Below are 23,934 nucleotides of genomic sequence, written 5' to 3' on the forward strand. Positions count from 1 at the left end.
ACACCAACACGAAGAACTTCTGTAGTGTGACCTAGAGGGCAGAAACGGTGTCAAGCAGTGAATGAATGTTTGCATAATCCTCACGGCAGCCCTGTGGGTCATACTTATCTAAAATCGAGGAAGCCGAGGCCCAGGAAGGATCGGTAGTTTGTTCAAGTAGTTTGCCCGACTAGAAGGGGATGGGATTGGGGCCACACCGCAGGACTCCAAAGGCTGTGCTCTTACTGCCCACACTGTGGGAATCAATGCACAACGCTGAACACTTCAAAAATGGTAAACCCCCTTGTTAGTTTGTTTAAACGGAGGTAAAATTGAACCTTCAAGAACCTGGACGCTGTGGCAAGTACCCCAGGCTGCCGTTTCCTCCCACGGGGCCCCCTGTCAAGTTCTCACAAAAGCAAAAGAGAATTCCGTTTACAAGTGCGGTCTCTGGGGAGGCCAAAGGCAACCGAGTCCTAGTTTGGGAAGGAAAAAGAAGCCCCTCGACGGTTCTGTGGTTCTCGATTCAGAGGAGGAGAAGGCAAGGCCCTGTCTCCCGTGTTCATTCTCCCTTCCTCAAGTCTTTTCACGTTGATCATTTAAGATCCAGAGATCATTTACTTCACAGTACCCGGGATGCAGCAGCAGTTCAAGAGATATTTAATGAATAAATGAAAATATTGGGGAGGGAAGTTGATGGGAATAAAAATCACGACACGAGGTGGCTTGCCTAGAGTCCCCGGGGCACATTCTTGCTGTGACAGGGGGTCAGCCTTGAGCGTTGGCATCGGGGCTAATAAAATCCATAGTGAGGCGCTATCTTTGCAGCCATCTGCTCTCGATTCTGCCAAGTTTTATGACTTCTTCACAGAGGAGTAGACGACTCGGAAATCCTGGGAGAGACACAAAACAGTGGGACATACAAGCATAAGAGAAGGAATAAGGTGAAGAAAGTCGAGAGGCAGGGACTGCCAAAGGCTCTAGCTCACCTTGTTCTCCAGAGACGTCCTGATGTTTGCTGTGGAGGCAAAAAAAAAAAAAAAAAAAAAAATGATACTGAATACTTGGGTTTCTGCTTATATCCTTGGCCCAGACTGTGTGCGGCAGGGCATAGAACTGCTATGTTTCATGGACGGAAGTCCAACCCTTCCTGTTCCGCAAAATCCATCCATTAAATTTGCTCACTCTGAGCTCCTATAAGACTGCAAGCCCCACATCCCCCACCAACACTTACTAACAAAGCTCTCCCTCTCTCTGATGCAACTTCCTGTGAGCTATTATCCTCATGATTTGTTTTATTTTATTTATTTATTTATTTTTGGCTTCTCTGACCATTACAATATCCTTCCAGGGCTCATTTTTCTTGTCATTCCTCTATGTTTTTTTTTTAGATAATCCACCACGGATGGTTCACCTTACCATAGAGAAGGATACTTAATGCACATTCAAAGATGACAGATCCCAGTCACCCAGCAGTTGGAGTCTGGCTGCAGGGTCTGCTCACTGCTGTCTGCCTCTTTCCCCCTACTTTCAAAGTGTATAGTAGGAATGAATCTCCTCCTTCTCCTTAACTGCGGATCGACACCTCAAGAGCTTGGAAGATGAACACCCAGTAGACACGAGTGTACTTTGTCTATTCTGCTGGGCTGGTCCCAGAAGGAAACAACAGAGGCACTACTTTAGTCCACACTAACAGAGGACCTAGCTTCACAGGTTCATTGGACAAAGGTTGAGTGACCACAGGTCAGGAAACTGACCAAGCTACCAATAGCCATTGGCTCTATCAGAGACAGCTAAAAGCACAGAAGAAAGGGCAGGTTCAGGGCAACAGCTGGAAGTTATCACTCTGCACTGCTACAGAACTGTCCTCTTGGTTCCTGCAAAGCTATGTGTCCAAATGACAATTGTCTAGATCAGGTGATTCGTGGAGTCATCCCAAGTCTTCAGGCACTTAAAGAGAGGCACAGCTTATTTCACTTTGCATGATGTTCTCCATCTCCATCCATTTACCAGCCTGGGAGGTACTGAGGGACGGAATCTACCAAATCATGTTGTGTCTACGCATGAATAGGCCACAAGAAATCCCTCCTTTGTGTGTGATTAAGATACATCACTTAAATAATGGCAAATAATAATGATGATAATATTAAAAATAGGAGATGAATAGAGCTGATCAACAGATGGGGAAGAAGGAGGGGAGGGGAAGGGAAAATAATGAGGCATGAGATTAACCAAATTATGCTATGTGCATGTACAGATATGGCATTTTCAATCCCACTATTATGTATGATTATAATACACCGATTAAAAACATAAACTAAAAAAAAAAAGGCTTTGCAATGACCCATTCCAACCGAGGGAATTCTTCCTGGACTTTGGATATGATAGCTTTAGAAATTCTAACTCTTCTCTGTTTTTCTTCTCTCTTTCTTATATCCTGGATACTCCTTAACTGTCTAGTCCAAGAATTATTGGATCTTCTGCTTTTTTTTTTCTTTAGTTCAGTTTATTCACAAGAGCCTGCCTCCAGGTACCTCTTGATCCTTCTTGGATCATTCCAAGGGTAAGTGATATCTTGCAGCCTGTTGTGTACAAAATGCACATTTCCAAGGAAGATCCACCTGACAGGAATCACTTTGAATTTTCTTACCTGAGCCTTCTGGATGCTGGCTGCTATAGATCTGGGAATAAACCACATCCTCATCTCCTCCGGGGCTCACTGCAGGGAGAAGACAAGCGTTCCCTGATGTTCACAGTTAAGTTCAAGCATCAGCCACACCTCCCCAGTCTCCTGCTCCATGACCATACCCGCACCGTGGCTCTGAGGGACTCATTGATTTCTTGGAGTGACTGGGCCTCCCGAGGTTGGAGAGGCAAGACCGTCTGGTTGTCTCTTCTGCTTCCCTCCCTGTCCCAGCGCTAGATCCCCTCCCAGTGGGGACTCACCATTGACATACTCCGGCTGCAGATCCTCCGTGTCCGGGAGTGGGCTGGGGTGGGTGAACCCTTGAGGATTCGGGCTGGCAGCACCTCTGTGAGAAAGTGAACTATCTACGTGGTAGTCCCTGGGAAGAGAGAGGATAGAGAGGGAAGAGGCTGGGGAGAGCGTGAGTAGAATCCAGGTGCAGGACACCGCCCCCCTCAGGTGACCAAATGGCCCATTACACAGACTATTGGCTCTGACTTGGCTACGATTTTCTCTTCCTCATATTTGTTTCCTTTTCTCCCCATATCTATCTTTTTAGGTCCTAACAGGGGACCTAGCTTCACAGGTTCAGAGGACAAAGGTTGAGTGACCACAGGTCAGGAAATTGACCAAGCTACCAATAGACTCTTATAAACTCTCACAGAACTTAACCAGCATCTTTCTCATTACTTTATCTCTTTCTTCCTTGTTCTCTATGCATATCTGACATCTCCTATAAGATATTATCTCTCTTGAGGACATAGGACTCTAATCTATGCATATTTTCACCCCTCTAGGGGCTGGGGATGTAGCTCAGTGGTAGAGCACCTGCCTACCAGGCATGTATCAGAGGAGCTATTTCTGGACTTCTGACTAATAACTCCATGTAGATGGCACATGGATGGGTATAGGAGCTCCTCTGGCTTCAAAGGAATAGAAACTTTATAATTAGTTTGTCTGTTGCTCAAGGCTCTGGATTCAATCCCCAGTACTGCCAAATGATAATAATCATGATCATAGTTAATAATAATATTTTTACCCCTCTAGTTATCTAATGATAACTTACTCATGCATATAGTTACTTGATAATCATTAATATCTAAGTTAGTACATTAGTTAAAATATATTTAATCCTAAATAACTTAACACCTGGAGTCATGTGGATCACCCTAAGACAAAGCTCTGATAGCATAAATGTAATGAAGTATTAAGAGACAAGAGTATTAAAAGGAAGACATCATATGATCCAATAGCCTCGGTCTCTATTATAAACAGAGAACTCATAGGTATTCCAAACTGCGATCGAGGGAGCACTGCAGAGTTCCAATTTTGACTGGGAAGTTCTCACCTGGGTGCATTAATGGCAGAACTTTCTCCTGAAAACCAGAAAAAAGAACATGCATTTCAGAACAGAAGCTTTTTCTCTTAGAGCTTTGGGACATACTTATCTGTGTATAATTAGCTAGTAAGACATAAGATATAGAAGAATGAACCAACTGTATTTCATCCAAATGATTACTTCCTTATTCCAACACTATTAGTTATTATTTGAATAATTCATCTGCCATCCCCCCTCCACACACTCACACCCAGACTTGAAATGATATTTCCAATAGAACTTCCTGCATGAATCCATCACTGGATGAATTTTCTATGGTGTTCTATTGTCTCTTTGTCCAGGCATACACCTATACAATACTATTTTTAATTACTCTAAGATATATTTTAATTGCTAATGGATCTAGTTTTACTTTGTTATTCTTCCATTTTAGATTCTTCATGGCCATTCTTAATTTTTAAATGTTTTAATATTTGCGACACTCAGCCTATAGCAGTGGTCTTGGGGTTAAACTTGATATTGACATTCTTAAGATCCATTAGTCTATATCTTGCACCATTAATCTTTGCAGAGAGATGCAAAACAAGAAACATGGCCTATGAGCATAGATGTACCAGGTATGTGCTCAGAGAAGCTATTTTCTGGACCTCAGACTAATAGCTCCATAGAGATGGCCACACGGATGGGGAGTTCCCCTGGCTTAAAAGAAAGAGAAACTTCATAATTAGTTTGTCTACTATTTAGGGAAATAAAAAAATACTTCAGTTGTTTACCAAAAAAAAAAAAAAAAAAAAAAAAACTATTATTCAATCATCAGGCTTGACATTTTAAATCATGTACGAAATTAGTATATATTTCTAGCAACTCTTTCTTAAAGACATTATTTTATAAATGGACTTCAGCCTACTAACTAAGCATTGAGAACAGAAACTGATGATCTGTTGTTTCACAAAAGAAATTTAAAAATATTCCCCAAAGTAGATACATTATAAATATTCTCTGATTGTTACAAAACTGGTAATTCATAACAAAACTAGGATAAGTCTAGATGTGTTTATAACTTTTATTTTTGGTACTGAGGATAAAACCAGGGGCACTCTCTCACTGAGCTGTATCACCGACCATCCTGATTTTTTATTTTGAGACAGGGTCTGACTAAGTGGCTGAGGCCATCTGCAAACTCACAATCCTCCTGCTTCAGACTCCTAAATTGCTGGGATTACAGGTATATGCCATCTGCACCCAGCTCTGCCTATACTTAAAAGAAAAAAAAGGAAATAAATCTCAGGATATTAAATATGAATTTTTTTCAAAATAATGAGGATAGAGAAAACAGAAGGCAGTAACTAAAAAAGATAAAAGCAGAATTCTAGAATTATAAAGCAAAATGGTTAGATCAAATTAAAGTAATTCTAAGAAATTTACAGTACTGCCATAGAAGATTTGTCTCAAAGAGGCAGAGAAAAAATTTACAGTTGGAAGTTTTCTAAAGTTGATGGTCAAACAAAATGGGTGCGTAACTGATTAAATTCATTAGCCATTGGTGATCAATTCCATTTCTACCTCCTCTTCCTTCCCCAGTGTCCAGGGTGGGGCTGAAGTTCTGACCTCCTGAGTACATGGCTGATCTTGCTAGCAGCCATCTCCCATGCTGAACACACCTAAGTCCCTCTCAGCCAAGGACCATCTTATTATTATCCCTCAGGGAATTCCAGAGCTCTTAGGATGTCCGTGCCGGTGACCAAGGACAAAGAGCATGTACACCCCAGTGAATCTCACCATCAAGCATATTCACAAGACACTAAAAAAAAAAAAAAAAAAAAAAAAAGCAAAAGACAGACAAAAAACTAAAATTAAATAGCAGAAAGGTCATTAGAGTAGAAGGATGGGAACAGGGGGAGGGAGGAGGGATGGGAAAGGGGAAATACTTGGGACTAACTTAGAGCAAACTATATTCTGTGCCTTTATAATTATGTCCAAAAGAATCCCAATGTTATGTATCACTAAAAAGAATCAATGAAAAGTGAAAAGAGAGAGAGAAAGAAGAATAAATAAACAAAAAAAAAAAATGTTCCCATCATTCAGGTAATCCCTAGTATTTCAGAAGCTCTTGTGAAGGGCTGCAGGTGTAGTTCAGTAGTGGAATGCTTGGCTAACACACATGAAGCCCTGGGTTCAATTTTCAGTACCACAAAGTTTTTAAAAATAAAATAAAAAAAGAAGCTCTATGGTTAGAAACCAAGGACAAAGACCAAATACATACTTCTTATATCATAATATCATGGTGTTATAAAGGTATCACTTCATCAAGGGAATGTTTTATGAAATAAATGGAATAAGAACAAATATGTAAAGGCAGGTGTTGTGGCACATGACTATGATCCCAACAACGCAGGAGGCTGAGGCAGGAGGATTATGAGTTCAAGGCCAGCCTTAGCAATTTACACTAAATGTGAGGCCATAAGAAGTTTTGTGAGACCCTGTCTCTAAAAAATAAATAAATAAACCAACTATGTAGCTATTGGGAAAAAAAAAAAAAGTAGGTTATATTCTGACCCTAGTACATACTTAAAACTGTTTCTCGACAGATAAAAAGATAAATATGAATCCAAAACAATTTTGCAAAAAATAGGAGACTTTTGTTTATCATCTAAAAATGGAGAATGCTAAAACATGTTACAAAATCCCAAATCCACACAAGAGAGATTGAGAAACTAGACTACCTAAACCCATTTCTTTTGTATAACAAAAATACCACTGCGAAAGTCAGTGAAAAGTGCTCCAAAACCTTTTTACTATTACATAAGGAAAGGCTGACATATTTACTAGGAGAAACCACAAAATACTAAGAATAAAATAAGTCAGGTTCTTTGGATCCATGTCTAGGCTGCCCTTCTTCGGCTCAGGAAGCCCGAGTCTCTCTGCTCTGCTTGGGCTGGAAGATCCATAGGAAAAACCATGGGCATCATAAAAACCAGGAAATGAATAATGTTTTCAAGATTTGGCAAGAGGGCAAAGTAGAGGGGAGAGGCACATCCCATTTGCTCTGCTGTTTGGAATTTGAACCATCGGAATAAGGTCTGAGACTCCTACAAAGGGGGAAAGTAAAAGCCTGCAGTGAAACTCTATATAGAGACTCCCCTAACAAGTTTGACTCCTTTGGATCAGAGTTGAGAATAAACAAATGGTAAACACAAAGAAAAAAACCTACTTCCAAAACCTGACCAAGACCAGGCGCGGTGGTGCATGCCTATAATCCCAGTGGCTCCAGAGGCTGAGGCAGGAGGATCATGAGTTCTAAGCCAGCCTCAGCAAAAGCAAGGTGCTAAGCAATTCAGTGAGACCCTGTCTCTAAATAAAATATAAAATAGGGCTGAGGCTCAATGGTTGAGTGTCCCTGAGTTCAATCCCTAGTACTTCCCCCCCCCCGAAAAAAAAAAAAAAAACTGACCAAGAACAATAGTTTAGTGGGTTGCAGAAGATCATTATTAGTATTTTTAAAAAATGTATTAGTAGAAGGCATTGCTCTGAAGTGGCTATAATGACTGGGGACCAGTATCTCATCTCAATGTGATGTTAGAGACAGAACATAGTAGCAAGTTCAAAATGAGTGAAAATACTGACATTTAGCCAACCCAGGACACACAGTAAAGAAAAAACAACTCACTAAAAAATCCCTCACATAAAAGTAGAAGAAAGAATTATCCCAGAAGATGGGCATAAATACTAACAATATGAAAAATGAAGAGAGCAAGCTATCCCAAGTACCTCACGACATAACTGATCCCACAGACACCTCAGAATAGAGGAAACGCCAGAAAAAGAATTTAGAAAGTTGATAATTAAAATGTTCAATGAAAATAAATAAGATCTAAGGAAGGAATTAAGATAGAACATACAGAAAGTGAAAGAACATTTCAACAAAGAAATAGAGATTCTGAAAAAGGACCAAACACAAATCCTGAAAATAAAAAATTCAGTTGAAAAAATCACTAATAGACTAGACCACTTTGAAGACAGATTCTGAAACCTTGAAGGCAAAATATGTAACTTTGAAAGTGGAGTCAATGATAGAGAAAAAATGTTGAGATCAGAATATTCAAGAAATCTGTGATAACATTGAGAGACCAAATCTAAGAATCATTAGCATTCACAAAGGAACAGAAATTCAAATAAAAATGTACAATCTTCTCAATGAAATAAAAAAAAAATTTCAAACCTCAGGAATGAGTGGAAAACCAAATACAACAGAAAATTAGAACTCCAAATAAACAAGATCAAAAAGGACTGTCTCTAAGACACATTATAACTGAAAGGCCTGCTGTGCAGAACAAGGATAGAGTTCTGAAAGCCAGAAGAGAAAAAGAAGAAGTCACCTTTAGAGTTAAGCCAATTATAATTTGTACTGATTTTTCAACCCAGAACCTAAAAGGCAAGAGGGTTTGGAATAAAATATATAAAGCATTAAAAGATAACAATTTTCAATCAAGATTACCATATCCAGAAAAACCACCCTTCAGAATCAAAGCAGGAGTAAAAAATTTTCATGACAAACAGAAACTAAAAGCAGTCGTAACCACTAAGCCTGCACTACAGAGTATACCAAGTGAAATATTTCATACAGAAGAAATGAAAGGTGAATATCAAAGCCAGCATATGGCTGAACCTCACTAGAAGAATAGTTAATTAAAGGAGAATAAAGTCTGGATAAAACATCATAAATAAATCAAAATGGCCTCGATGCATCTACTCACATTTTAAAAAAAAAACCCTACTAAATGTAAAGAATCAAATAGACCATAATTTAATATTTCTGGATGATTTCAAAACATCTCTCTTACCAATAGATAGGTCATCCAGATGTAAACCAAGATTCTTCAGAACCAAACAATGCTATTAATAAAATGGATCTAACAAACATCTATAGAATATTCTACCCATCAATAACTGAATTCACTTTCCTCTCAGTTGAACCTGAAACTAAATAGACCACATTTTAGGACAAAAAGCAAGTCTTAGCAGTTACAAAAAAAAAAAAAAAAAAAAAAAAAAAAAAAAAAAAACCTTCCTAAATAGACAAAGAGCATGTATACCACAGTGAATCTCACCAGCCCTAAAATAGACCACATTTTAGGACAAAAAGCAAGTCTTAGCAGTTACAAAAAAAAAAAAAATTGAGATAATTTCTTGCATTTTATTAGATCATTATGGTATGAAACTAGAAATCATTAACAAGATAAAAACAAATCATTTAATACCTGGAGATTAAATAATATACTTTTGAAAGAGGAGTGAGTCATAGACAAAATCAAAGGAGAAATAAAAAAAAATTCCTAGAAACAAATGAGAACAGAGAAACAACATACCAAAACCTGAATAGTATGAAGGCAGTTCTAAGAGGAAAGATCATAGAATTGAGGGCCTACATTAAAAAAACAAACAAACAAAAAACAAGGATGGTGGAAGGTGATGGTCATCATTATACAAAATACATGTATGAAGATGTGAATTTGGTGTCAACATACTTTATATATAAACAGAGATATGATAAATTGTGGTATAAAGGTGTATTAAGAATTGTAATGCCAAAAAAGAGACAGTTCATATATAATGGCATAATTTGGTGTGAACATACTTTATATACAGAGTTACGAAAAATCGTGCTGTGAATGGATAATTATGAATGTAATGCATTCCACTATTGTCATGTATGTAAAAAAAAATCTTAAAAAAAAATTTAATATTACATCTCTAGGCCCTAATAAAGGAAGAACAAATGAGTTCAAAAATCAGTAGAGGGCAGGAAATAGTTAATATCAGAGACAAAATTAATTAAATTGAGAACAAATGCAATACAAAGGATCAAAGCAACAGAGTTGGCTCTTTGATATGATAAGCAAGATTGATACACCCTTAGCCAAACTAATCAAAAAAAGGGAGAGAAGACCCAAATCAACAAAATTGGAGATGAAAAGGGAGAGATCACCACAGATACATCTGAAATTCAGAGGATCATGAGAAACTATTTTGAAAGTTTATACTTCAATAAACAGGAAAACCTAAAAACATTGATAAATTTCTATGATCTACCCAAATTCACCCATGGAATATAGAAATGTAAACAAACCAATATCAAGCAAGGAGATTGAAGCAGCAATTAAAAGACTTCCAACTGAGAAAAGCCCTGGACCAGATGGATTCTTAGCCAAATCCCACCAAACATTGAAAGAATAAACAATGCCAATCTTCCTTAAATTATTCCATGAAATAGAAAGGGAAGAAATACTCCTTAATCTAATCTATGAAGCCAGTATCACACCGATATGAAAACCAAAGACACACCAAGAAAACTATAGGCCAATGTCCCTGGTGAAAAATAGATGCAAAAGTATTTAATAAAATATTAGCAAACTGCATTCAAAAACACTATCAAGAAAATAGTACACCATGATTGAGTGGGTTTAATCTCAGGAATGTGAGATTGGTCAAATACATTAAATTAATAAATGTAACTCACCACATAAATAGAGTTAAGAACAAGAGGTACATTATCATCTCCATAGATGAGGGGAAAAAATGATGATATCCAATACCTGTACATATTAAAAACACTGGAGAAGTTAGGGATAAAAGGAAATTACCCCAACATTATAGAGACTCCATATGACAAACTCAAAGCCAACATCATGTTGGACGGACAATAACTAAAAACATTTTTTCTCAAATCAGGAACAAGGCAAAGATGTCTACTCTCATTATCCCTATTCAACATAGTTCTTGAAACTCTAGCCAGAGTAATCAGGCAAGAGAAGGAATGGAAGGGATACAAACAGGAAAAGAAAAAGTCGAATTATCTCTGTTCACATATGACATGATCCTATATCTAGAAGACCCAATAAACGCCACCAGAAAACTTCTAGAGCTGATAAACAAATTCAGTAAGGTATCACTATGTCAGATCAACATGCATAAATCATTTGTTTTCCTATACTCCAGTAATGAATTTGCTGAGAAAGAAATCAGGAAAACTGTCCTGTTCCCAATAACCTTAACAAAACAAAACAAAATAAAATACTTGGGAATAAATCTAACCAAGAAGGTGAGAGACCTCTACAATAAAAACTATAGAACTCTGAAGAAAGAAAATTGAAGAAAACCTTAGAAGATAGAAAGATCTCCCATGTTCTTGGATAGGCAGAATTAATATTGTCAAAATGGCCATATTACCAAAAGCATTAAAAAGAGTCAATGCAGTCCCCATCAAAGTACCAATGACATACTTTACAACTAGGAAAAAATCCTAAAATTCATTTGGCGGAATAAGAGACCCAGAGTAGCCAAAGCAATTCTTAGCAAGAAGATGCAGGAGGCATCACAATACCAGACCTCAAACTATACTACAGAGCTACAGTAACAAAACACCATGTTATTGGTGTTTTCACACCAAGACAGGCCTGAAGACCAATGGAACAGAACAGAAGAAGCAGAGACAAACCCACATAGACCCAGTCATGTGATACTTTACAAAGGTGCCAAAAAATATGTTGGAGAAAAGATAGCCATTTTAACAAACGACAATGGGCCATATTTAAAATAGTGAAGTGTGATCCATTAAAAAGCCATATGTAAAATAGTGAAATGTGATCCCTCTCTCTCATCCTGCACTAAAGTCAACTCAACATAGACCAAAGACCTAGGAATTAGACCAGAAACTTTGCAACTGGTAGAAGAAAACATAGACTAAACACTCCAACATATTGGTGTAGGCACTGACTTTCTTAAAAGACCTGAAAAGCTCAAGAAAAAAAAAAAAAAAGACAGTAATTTATACATGGAATAGCATCAAATTAAATTAAAAAACCTCTGCAAAACAAAGGAAATGATAAAGAGCATGAAGAGAGAGACTACAGAATGGGAGAAAATCTTTGCCACCTACTCCTGATTAGGGGGTTAATATTCAGAATATATAAAGAACTCATAAAACATAATACTCCTAAACCAGCCCAATCAGGAAATGAGCAAAAGAACTAAACAGACATTTCTTAAAAGAAGAAATGCATATGGACAACAAATACATGAAAAAATGTTCAGTTTTCCCAGAAATCTGGGAAATGTAAATCAAAGTCACATTGATATTTCACCTCACTGTAGTCAGAATGGCAATCATAGAAAATACAAAAAATAATAAATACTGGCAAGAATGTAGGGGGGAAATACACTCATACAGTGTTGGTGGAACTACAAATTATTTCGTACTCTAGAAAGCAGTATGGAGATTCCTCAAAAACTAAGAATGGAACCACCATCTGACCCAGCTATCCCATTCCTTGCTATTTATCCAAAGAATTACAATCTGCATACCCTAGAGATGCAGGTACATCAATGTTTATAGCAGCATAATTCACAATAGCGAAGTTATGGAACCAGTCCAGATGTCTCTTAGCAGATGGATAGATAAAGAAATGTGGTCTATATACACAATGGAGTTTTTGTCAGCCATAAAGAAGAATGAAATGGGTGGAACTGTTAAGTGCAGTAAGACAGACTCAGAAGTCAAAGGGCAAATGTTTCCCCATGTGTGGAAGCTAGAGCAAAATAAAAGCAGGTTGTGGGCAGGAGTGGAGGGGGGGGACACCATGAAAATGGCAGGGAATCAGAGGAATGGAGAAGGAAGATTGAAGGGGGGGGGGTAGGTAACGTAGGGGTGGTAAAGGGAAGCCCAGTGAAATGGGTTTGATCAAATTATGCAGGGTGCTTATGTAAAAGTGCCTCAGTGAATTTCATCTGTATTACTATAAAGAACAAATTCATAAAAAACAGAAATAGATGCAGGGAAAAGCCTGGGAGTAGAGGAGGGGAAACCAGGGGCAGGGAGAAGGGGCAGAGGAAGGAGGTACTGGGGACTGAAATGGAACAAATTATATTCCATGCATGTATGATGTCAAGATGAACCCTACTGTTGGGTTCAGGGACCCCAAGATGGCGGAGGCAGAGTATTAAAAAGAAGCTGGTGAAGGACCAGACAGGAGAGAAGTCCTGATCCGGTTTATCATAAAACCCATTACCATGACAACTCCTGCCACTGAGGACATCACCATGACAACTCTTGCCACAGGTTCAAATTTTGAAATGACCAAGGGAAGTCAAGTGGGCAGTATTCTAATTAGGTTTTCTAAAGTAATCAATGGGGAAAAATTGGAAAATTTTCTAATCAGATATCATAAGACAAATAATGGGAGAAATGGGGTAAGGTCTTCAATCAGGTCTGCCCAGGGAAGAAGACACCCTGTGTCAGGATATAAGACCCTAATTTCCAGACATCAGGGCGTTGAGCTTCTCTCTTGCACTTGGCCCCCTCCAGTCTACCTACTGGAGGGCTATCTTCACTTTAAATATATGTGTACTCTGTTACTTCTGTGTGTCTAGCTCAATTCTTTGTTCAGGACATCAAGAACCTGAACTTCAACTGGGTATCCCAAGGGTAACACAACTATTATGTATATTCTTAATGCACTAATAAAAACTGGAATAAAAAAGAGATTAAAACAATAATAACAATATACTGTAATAAAAAAAGAATATTAAAAAAAATCAAAGGGTTAAAAAAATGGCATGCGCAGAAAGCTCACTAAAAAGAGAGATTCAAATAAAAACTATAAGGCATAGGGATGTTGCTCAATGGTAAAAAGTGTCCTAGGTTCAATCTTTAGTATCAAAAACAACAACAAAACTATAAGGCAGTAATGTTTCTCAATTAACAAGGAGACAAAAATCAAAAACTTACATTGAATGGCTACTCAATCATGAAATAAGGACTTACATCTCCTTATGAAACAAACTTCCTCTGAAAATAAGGGCAACTTCCTATAACTTTTTTCTATAACCTGCATTTCCTCATGCTGAGAATAGAAACTGCCTCAAGCCAAGGACAGAGAGCAGGGAGTTTTCTGTTTAACTAAATCTGCATATGCATATCCCCTGTCTTTTGTCCCATTTTGCTTCCTCTTCTCTTATAAAAGTTTTCTGAGCCCCTGAGATCCCCAAAATAGAGTTATGAGACAGAAAGTTCTCCCCTGTCTTCCTGAAAGGTGCTTTGGAGTAAACCTATCTTCCTGTCAATGTGACTCCTAAGCATTTGTGAGAATGATGAGTGAGTAAAGTACACTCGTGGGAGTGTGATTTGGCGTAACCACTATGGATAATGCTTCACTATAGACATCAGGTTAGGAAGCTGTTGAAGGATCTGGGGAAATGCCACTAGAAAATGTGCTTCTTTAGAATACCAACGGCTTCAATCTGAAAGCACCTGGTGAACAGCGAATGCAGAGAGGAACTTTCTCCAAACTCCCCTTATTTGCCTAAAGGTAGATCCTCCAAAGGGAACACCCCAGTCATCGGTCCCAGGAGTTTCATAAACCAGGAAAAATAAACTCCTATCAGCAGAAAGCAAAACTAGAAATCAGCATGACACATCATCTATCATCTATTCTTATAAGGGCCTGTCTTAGTCTGTTTTCTGTTGCTTTAACAAAGTACGGGACGGTTTATTAAAAAAAAAAAAAACAAAGTTTTATTTATTTAGCTCATAGTTCTGGAGGCTGGCAAGTTCAGGAGCTTAGCGCCAGCACCTGTTAAGAGTCTTCTTGCTCCACTGTAACATGAAAGGGGTCATCACATGGTAAGACGGAGCAAGCATGCATGCTAGCTTGGGTCTCTAGCTTCCTCTTTTTATCAAGTCACTAATGCAGTCATGGGAATCCCCACAATCATGAGTTCATTTAACCCTATTTATCTCCCAACAGCCCCACCTCTCTGATTTTGCTATTAAATATCACTAATTTATGACTTTGGGGGTTAACATATAAAAAGTTCTAGCATATGAACTTTCAGGAGATGCACTCAGAATATAACAGGACCCATTCATCTTTCCTAAAAACCACTCAACTCTCCCTAAATGGCCTGTATCCTCTCTCCCTCCCCACTTATAAAGAGGCTACACAAGCTCTTAAATCTCACTGGTTTTTCGTGATTCACTTTTTATTCTTCTGAAACCCTGGTGCACATAATAAACTTCATATCTTTTCTCTTTTAATCTGCCCATTGTCAGTTTGTTATAGACTCAATTATCAAACCCTCAGAAGGAAAGTCTTACCTCCTCAACAGTTCTTATCTTGGATCCACAAATTTTATTTCTGAGAATTATTCTTAGGGATATATTGACACATGTAGCATTGTGCATTTTGGAAAATGACCCAAGGTGACCTAAATAGCCATCATTAAAAGGCCATTAAAATAATTATTACGAATCCTTAAGTAAAACACTTCACAGTCATTAACAAGATGTTGTGAAGCTGAGTGTGCTTAACACTTGCCTGTAGTCCCAACTACTCTAGAGGCTCAGGCAGGAGGATCACTTGAACCTAGTAATTCAAGGCCAACCTGGCAACATAGCAAGATCCCATCTCAAAAATAAGTAAATAAACAAACAAATGAAGAGTCATTGTCCTTCTGTGTGTATTGAATATGCAACATCCCCAAATAATTTTCATAAATATGCTAAGTTATACATAGCAGATCGTATGTTACATGAGATATTGCAATATACAAGAAATTGCTGATAGTGGAAGCCTTTGAGAAAAGGAACTGAGAGACCCAGGAAAGTGAGTGAGAGAAATGATCACTTTTCACTGTATATTTTGGTATCAGTTTTTTTTTTTTTTTCTTTTTTTCTTTGTGATACTGGGCATTGAACCCAGAGACTGTAACTGAGCCACACCCCAGCCCTTCTCCACTTACTATTTTGAGACAAGTATCTCTAAGTTGCCCATGCTGGCCTTGAACTGGGGATCCTCCTGCCTCAGCCTCCCGAGTTGCTGGGATTAAAGGCATGAGACACCACACCCAGTTACTTTGGTATCTCTTGAATGTTTTGCCCTGTGGATTTGTTACCTAATTTATTTAAAGATTTAAAGAAAAAAATGAAAATTGCAACACTATGAGGACAGCATACGAGTGGTTCAGTTTAGGAGAGAGAAGATTAACAAAAATAAAACAAGACATTGTTTTCACTATAGCCAAACTCCTGTCCATATGTTGTAATGCTATGCAGAGCTCAAAAATTAATGATTTGAATATGGCTGATTTATATAGTGGCCCAAGGACCCTCAGGGGGGGTCAAGACCTTGGCTTTCTTTTATTATCTTCCAAGGGATACACGTAGTTCCAATTGGGTTTGTCTACTTGAAAATTTAAAAATTTTCACTCTCACCATGAAATAAAATGTTAATTTCAGATATCTAAAGATCCAAATCATGACCACTTGTGCTTGAGATTGAAACCTCCTGAAACAGTCACCCTAGTTTTATAAGTAGATAGCTGCATGTGGATATGCGCATGTACACTAAAAAGCACTGGGAAGAAAGAATTATGACCGGAAATGCAGCCCAGTGTCCACATGCTACATCAATACAGTAATGTCCCCCAGTCTGTTCCCATCTTTCTGCATGCAATCATTTGCAAAGTGACTTTGTCATTCCACAGTAAAGAGGTAGAGACTATTTTTTCCATTTGCATTTGGGCACGTCCATGTGACTTTCTTTGGTCAATGGGACAATAGGAGGTTTGAAAGGTGTTCTCATAACCCTATGTTGGGCACTTGTTACAGACTGAATGTTTGAGTTCTCCCAGAATTCACCTATTGAACCCTAAAGCCCAATATGGCCACATTTGGAGATAGAGTCCTTAATTAAATTTAAGTGATTATGTTTAAATGAAGCCACGGGAGGGGGGGCCTTTATGCAATAGGATGGATGTCCTTACATGAGACACCAGAGAATGTGGGGTCTTTCCCAGCACATTCCTCTAAGCAGTCATGTTAGCACACAGCAAATGACAGCTGCCTACAAGCTGCCTATCAGCTAAGAGAAGAGGGCTCTGAGTGAAACCTGCTTTGTTACATCCTGACCATGGACTTACCAGCCTCCAGATCTGGGAGAAAATTAAGCCACCTAATCTATGCTTTTTGCTGTTGTTATAGCAGCCCAAGCAGACTCATACAGACGTCCTATGCTGTCACCATGGAAAAGAACAAATACCCTCTTTTATAGTCTGGACCAGTTGAAGTTAAGTTAGGTGATTCTATTTTCTTATCTTGTGAATGAGGAAACAGAGCAAGACTTGTTGCCTACTGCACATATAGAAGGTCCTGGAAGACCATTTCATCTCCCCTAAAGCAAGTCAGTGATAAGGAAAGAAGGTCTCGAAAAGCTTTAGGACCTGAGAAAATTATATGCAGAATAGAGCAGTAGAGAGGAAGAGAGAAGCTGGTGTAATATCATAATTCCTTAATCTTGGGTTGTCTGTTTAAAAATAGAACTTCCACTGGACTTGAAAATACTGGCTGAAATATTTACTACTTGGAAAAAAAAATTAACTGATGAATTCCCCAAATTCCTTTTAATTGGTGTTAATAGATAAGTCTAAGGAAGTGCTTTGCACAAGCTTAAAAGTTTACATGGAGATTCTGGTGTGCTTATCCTGTATCTGACAGACTGAATGAATATCAGCGTGGTGCAGGGGGGCATGCCTGTAATCCCAGCTACTCTGGAGGCTGAGGCAGAAGCATGCTGGCCATAGGTTGGGACACAGGCTGAGATTGTCAACTAGGCACATGCATATGGCCTCTCACTATTGCCCAACCTGAGCAATTTAGTGAGATCCTGTCTCAAAATTAAAACAAAAATAAAAATTAGAAGAACTGGGGTATAGCTTAGTGGTAAAGCACCCCTAGGTTCAATTCCTAGTATCATGAAAATAAATGGATAAATAAATAAATAAAGCAATAAGATAATAAAGAAACACTGAGATAAGACTTGGGGAGGATAGTCTCAGGGAGATAAACCCGGCTCCTGGAATCACTTGTTTCATAAAACACTTGCAGGTTTTTGAGGGCAGCCGAAGGTTTGTGTTTTTTATAGTCATTTGGGTTAGGAGACTGGATTCCAGTCGTGGGTTGGAATATGTGGTGGTGTGTGCAGAAATTTTAAAATCATGGCTGCAAGTTCTTCACTATTTCCCCCTTTAGAGGTGGCCTCTGTGTCCTGTCCTCTTACATCTGGGCCAAATTTGTGGGGCACTAGCCCACCATAACATGGTGGCAGATCATGCCCACTCACTCTGGAGTCTAGGCTGACATGGGGAAAATATGGCTTCTTTGAAGTCATTGTGCTCTGAGGAAATCCACAGAGAGAGGTCATCTGCAGGTGCTCTAGTCGACAGTCTCAGCTGGGATCCCAACCCAAAGCCATCATCAGCCACAAGCCATGGGTGACGTCGCCTCCTTATGACTCAAATAAAGGATCCAAGAATTCAAAAGGAAGTCACTGCTCTTGTTAGAGCAGAGTAACTAGTAAGAAATTCATCAATCAAAGAGAAATGATCACACCAAATTGTTTTAGTAGCTTTAAGTCTACCTTACTATATCTTACTCCATTGTGTATAAACTGTGTCTATTAAAAATTATGGAGTTGTATTCAATGCTTTGACTTTTAAGTTAAAAGTCAAGCATGGAGAAATGTGTCCGCATTTCTATCTCAAATGACCACAATTGGAAATAGTGGCATGCTGTAAAATCACTAGTGTGGTGGCAGTGTTGCCCTCTGCAGGGGACCTTGCAGAGTTGTCAAGTACGGGAAGAAATTGTCGACTTTTAGAAAGTTCTCCTTTCCTTTTCTTCTGTGTCTTTTTTTCTTCTCTTTCTGTAAATCCAGTCTATATTATTGATGGAAAAGCTGACAGCAAGAAAGGGAAAACAAAAAGAAATCATAGACACCCACCTGGTGCCTTGTGGAACCAGCAGTAACACAGCAGAGCCACACCGGTGGAGCCAAGGACCCCAAAGAGTCCCCCAAGAACTTTGGCTGTGACATGGCTTTTTCTATATCCATCAGGTCCTGAGGGAAGAAACCAGGGCTTCAGCTTCAGAAGGTCAAACCTTGGGCCCTGGAGCCCAACAATGCTAGGTAGGAATGGTAGATGGAAGTTCAGTGGATTAGACAGAGGGGAATGAGGGGAAGGGGAGAGAACAGGGAAAAGGCAGACGGTGGGATGAGCTGGACACAAGTTTCCTCTATACGTACATGAATCTCACCATCATTTACATACACAAGAAATTAATTTAAAAGGTAACTATGGGTAAAGGGCGGAAAGATCAATAGAGGGGAGGGAGCCGGGGGAGGGGAAAGGGAAGGGGAAGGAGAGGTACTGAGATCTGAATTAGAATAAGATAGATTCCATGCTTTAATAATTATGTCAAAATGGATTTTACTGTCATGTATAACTTAAAAGAACCAATACAATAATAAAAAAAAAAACAGGTAGATACAAATTCAGGTAAAAGACCATTTAAGTGTAGACTGTACTCTTGTGGTTGGGAGAAGAAAATCAGATTTTAGACACGGAGACTCCCCTTCCTGCCTCTTCACACACCACAGACATCACCCTCCTGTCTTCTGAAATCCCAATATTGTACCAATAAGGACAGGTGGGGCAGTCACTGATCATTATACGTCAAGTATCTAGGGGCCACAAGCCCACCTGAGATGAGGAGTAACAGCGCCTCGCTGCGCTGGGCCCCCAGGCCATTGTCGGCCTCGCAGGAGTAGTTTCCAGAATGTTCTGCAGTCAGGGAGAGGTTGAAGGAGGCTGCTCCCCCAGAGGGTGCCGAGCTCCCCCAGAGGGTGACGTCCTCAAGGTAAAACTGGTACAGGATCGGGGGGAGAGCCCCTCAGGGCCTCGCAGTGAAGCTCCACCACGTCCCCCACCGCAGCCTGGGCCCTGGGAGCCCCGAGGGTGAGGACAGGGCGGGACACTGGAACTGAGAGGCACCAGAAGATTATCAGAGGATCTGTGAAACGGCAGCAGAACCCCACACCCCACACTAGGGCTGCAGCCAAGGCCTGGGGTCCTGTTTATCATTCTCACATTTCACCTCACCAAACAGAGACACTTTCCTCAACACTTTGCCCTTGAACAAGGTGGCGGTTCGTGTGCCAACCCCTGTGCCATCAAAATCCACATATCACTCTGGACTCCCCTAAAACTCATCCACGAGTCGTCTCCTGTTGGCTGGAAACCTTACCAATGGACAACCGATGAACACACGTTTTGTATGTTATATTATCTGACACAGTGAAAAGTAGTCCAGAACCATGAGAAATCACCTTTACACCATGCTACACAATTTCCTGGAGAGATGGACTGCTCATGAGCTGACAGGCATTAATTACAGGGTGCTTAAGTGCACACTTGCAATACTTGATCTCACCGCAATGGCAACAGCAGGTGACTCTGAAGTTACTACAGCACCACAGTAGGCATGACAGTTAATCTTACGCCGCACCCTGACATTTGTTTACGTTTCTCTCCACTGCGAATGGCACGGTGTCCAGCCTGCCTTGTGTAAGTTTTGATAAACTTTAGCTTATTATAAGATTTGTCTGTACTTCATGATAGTAAATAATAAAACAGATTATTATTTACATATATTTTAGGCATTCATGGCATGCCTAACTTAAAATTTTTTTTTGAAATAGTTCTAGGCTACATGGTTGATGGCTGGTCTGTGGATTTTTTTTTTTTTTTTTCTCAAATTGCTGTAAATCTAAAGAAACAAAACAAAACCCAGATTCGTGTATGAGCAGAAATGTGCAGGTCAAACCCATATTGTTCAAGGGTCAATTGTATCTAGAGATTTGGAAGAATATGGGTTCTGTGATACTGTCTAGAGATAGGGTGATTTGTTGTTCTCATTTTATTTATTTATCTGTTTATTTTAGACCGATCCTTCCATGCAAAGAAAGATGCCCATTTAGTTTTCATGGCTAATCCATCTTCAAATTGTCTTCCCAACCCTGATCCCTGAGACCACCTGGGATCTCCTCATGCTACCTGGGTACCATGGACTTCGCTTTAGCACGTCCAGTAGAGATGAATGAGAACACAACTCACTTCTCACAAGAATGTCCAGCACCTGGCTCTGGACAGCATCATGACCATTGTCAGCCCGACAGAGATACTTCCCGCCATCGCTCTCCTTCACAGCTGGGATCTCCAGCTCTGCTGACAAGGAACCCTGGGTCTTCTTTCCTAGACGGGTTCCTGTGGCCTCTCTGTGCCAGGAGAATGTGATGTTTCCTGTGCCCTCAGCCGCGGAGCAGAGCAGGACCAGCTTCCCTCCTTCCATCACTTGTCCCCCAGGGGCCTGGGTCTCCAAGCTCACTCTGGAAACGGGGACTCCTAGATGGGCATAAAGTGATATGCGAGAAACCCTGACTTCAGGAGACTCTGAGAACAGCTGATAGACTGATTCCGCTCTCCAATGCAAGGCGTGGGAACGTGGGGATTGCATTTGTACTCCATGATAAGCATCCCTACAGAGACAGGGAGTCCATGAGAAATATCCTTGAAGAACATTGTTCTTGGCTAACTTCACGGGTAGCAGTAATTACAGATTTTTGTGATGAATTATCCATTTCATGAGATGGGAAACTTGAAATTTTTTCTGGATGACTCACTTTGCAGACAGTGGCCCTTTACACACAATGAAGAGGGACACTGGTATCATCAGTCCCCCCCCACCCCCTTGCAAAAGGCATTTTTTTCTCTAATAAAATTGCAATAAAAATCCTTCTATTACTCTTGGTTTCAAGGCTTAAATCACAACCTCTCCACTGAGTTCTGTACTGTTCACTTGGATCTCTGCTTTCTCTGATGCTTCATTTAGCCCCACCGGCCTCTGTAGTACCACTTAGCCTTCAGATCTGTGACCCCAGCATGTGGGTATTGGAAAAGCCAATGAGCCGCAGGTGTCTTGATTTTTAAAGTGCCCAGACCACTGCCCTTTGCTAATAAAGAAGAGAAAAAATGATAAGAAGCTTAGTCTATTCCTGATTCTTAGAAGACAGAGGTCAAGAGCAACTTGGAATTTCTTTATCTGGGTTCCTGCTTTCCACAAGGACAGGCGTTGCACAAAGAAGCCAAAAGACTATAAATCCAAGTTCCAGTGCTCATCTCTTTCCCCCCCTGGGCTCAACCTTGCTGATACTTACTCCGCACGCGAATCTGGGATCGAAGGCTCTGTTTTCTGATCCTGTGACTCACTGTTTCTGCCTGGCACCAGTAGGACCCCGAGTCCTCTGTCCCCAGGGCGGGAATCCGGAGCTCTGGGGAGCTGCTCCAGCCTGACCCCAGAACCTGACCGTCTCTGAAGAAGCAGAACCGGAGCTGGACATCTGACCTCTCTGGAGGGAGCTGAGTCTGACAGGTCAGGGTCACCGGACTTCCCTCCATGGGCTGAGAGGAGCTCGCGGTCAGCACAGGACGCGGGAACAGCTCTAGAGAGAAGGAAAACAATAGTCCCAAGAGCAGTGAGATTCAGGTTCCCGCGGAAAAGTTCTGGGTGAGAAGTGGCCGCAGGAAACAGGTGATTCAGGACCAGACACGTTCCCCTCCGTGTCTCCTCTGCGTGCTCCAATAGCAGGTGCGTCAGGGCACATCGCGTCCTCACTTGGGCACCTTCCTCCTGCCAGATACCCATTCTGCTCCGTCCCCAGCCTCCTGCCCAGCCCGTGGCACACAAGAGTGAAGGTTTTTACCTTGAACTGTGATCTTTACTTTTTCTGAAGATGTTTCCCGTCTCAGAAAGGTCTTAGAAGCAGTGGTACAGAAATAAATGCCACTGTCATTCAAAAGCGCACTTTGTATAGGGAAGCTTGAGAGTTCATCGGAAGAAGAGAACTTTTTCCCGTCCTTATAGAAACTTATCTGTTTTTTTCTGTTGTTTTCTTCTGAGCACGTCAGAACAATGCTGTCTCCTTCAAAGACAGGAGAGGGCGCCAGGAGGGTCAGCCCATCTGCAAAGGAAGGAGGGAAACTCTATTTACCATTCCTGAAGGGTACCCGCCTGATGTCCCACCTTGCTCTTGGGCAGTGAAGTGTCAGGCAGAGCCTCTACATCTTTAGACAAGAGGAAGGTGCAAAGTCAGACCTTCATTACTAAGCGTTGCATACCATTTTTCCTTAAGGGGTGTGTTAGTCAGCTTTTCGACGCTGCGATCAAAAAATACCTGGTACGAACAACTTTCAGAGGCAGAAAAGTCATTTTGGTTCAAGATTACAGAGGTCTCAGTACATGGCTGACGGACTCCATTGTCCCGGGCCCAAGGTGAGGTAGAATATCATGGTGATATGGCATAGAAGAAAGCTGCTCAGTTCATGTTAGCTATCAAAAGATTAATCCACTTGCTGGATTAATCCACCGATGAGGTCAGAGCCTAGGTCATTGCCTAAAAGCCCCACCCTTGAACCATGTCGCACTGGGGATTATACTTTCAAAACACAAGCTTTGGGGGGATATTCCAGATCCAAATCATACCAGGAGAATCTTAGTTCAGGCTGTTGTAACTAAACACCACAAACCGAGTGGCTTTTCAACAATGAGAATTTACTTCCCTCACGTCTGGAGGTTGGAAGTCTGAGGTCAGGTGCATCTTTCAGGCTATAACTTGCTGACTTCTCATTGTATCCTCACATAGGGCAAAAAATAACTCACTGGCTTTCTAGATTCATCTTAAAAGGAACCAACTTAGATGAATAAAGAAAATGTGGTTTATATACACAATGGAATATTACTCAGCCTTAAAGAAGAATGGAATTATGGCATTTGCAGGTAAATGGATGGAACTGGAGAATACCATTCTGAGAAAAATAAGCCAATCCCCCAAACCCAAAGGCTGAATGTTTTCTCTGATATGCAGATGCTAATTCACAATGTGGAGAGATGGCTAGGGAAAAATAGAGGTATTTAGGATTAGGTAGAAGGGAGTGAAGGGAGGGGAGGTGGTATGAGGGTAAGGAAGGAGAGTAGAATGAA

The 23,934-nt window shown here is 40.3% G+C and overlaps 1 pseudogene; it reads right to left on the bottom strand.

The window, feature by feature from the left end:
- Positions 1-487: 487 nt before the first annotated feature.
- The window catches only part of LOC143403477 (Fc receptor-like protein 2), a 29,040-nt pseudogene continuing 5,593 nt past the window's right edge, over positions 488-23,934 (bottom strand).

The sequence above is a fragment of the Callospermophilus lateralis genome, chromosome 7, assembly GCF_048772815.1.
Source record: "Callospermophilus lateralis isolate mCalLat2 chromosome 7, mCalLat2.hap1, whole genome shotgun sequence".
Classification (NCBI taxonomy): Eukaryota; Metazoa; Chordata; class Mammalia; order Rodentia; family Sciuridae; genus Callospermophilus; species Callospermophilus lateralis.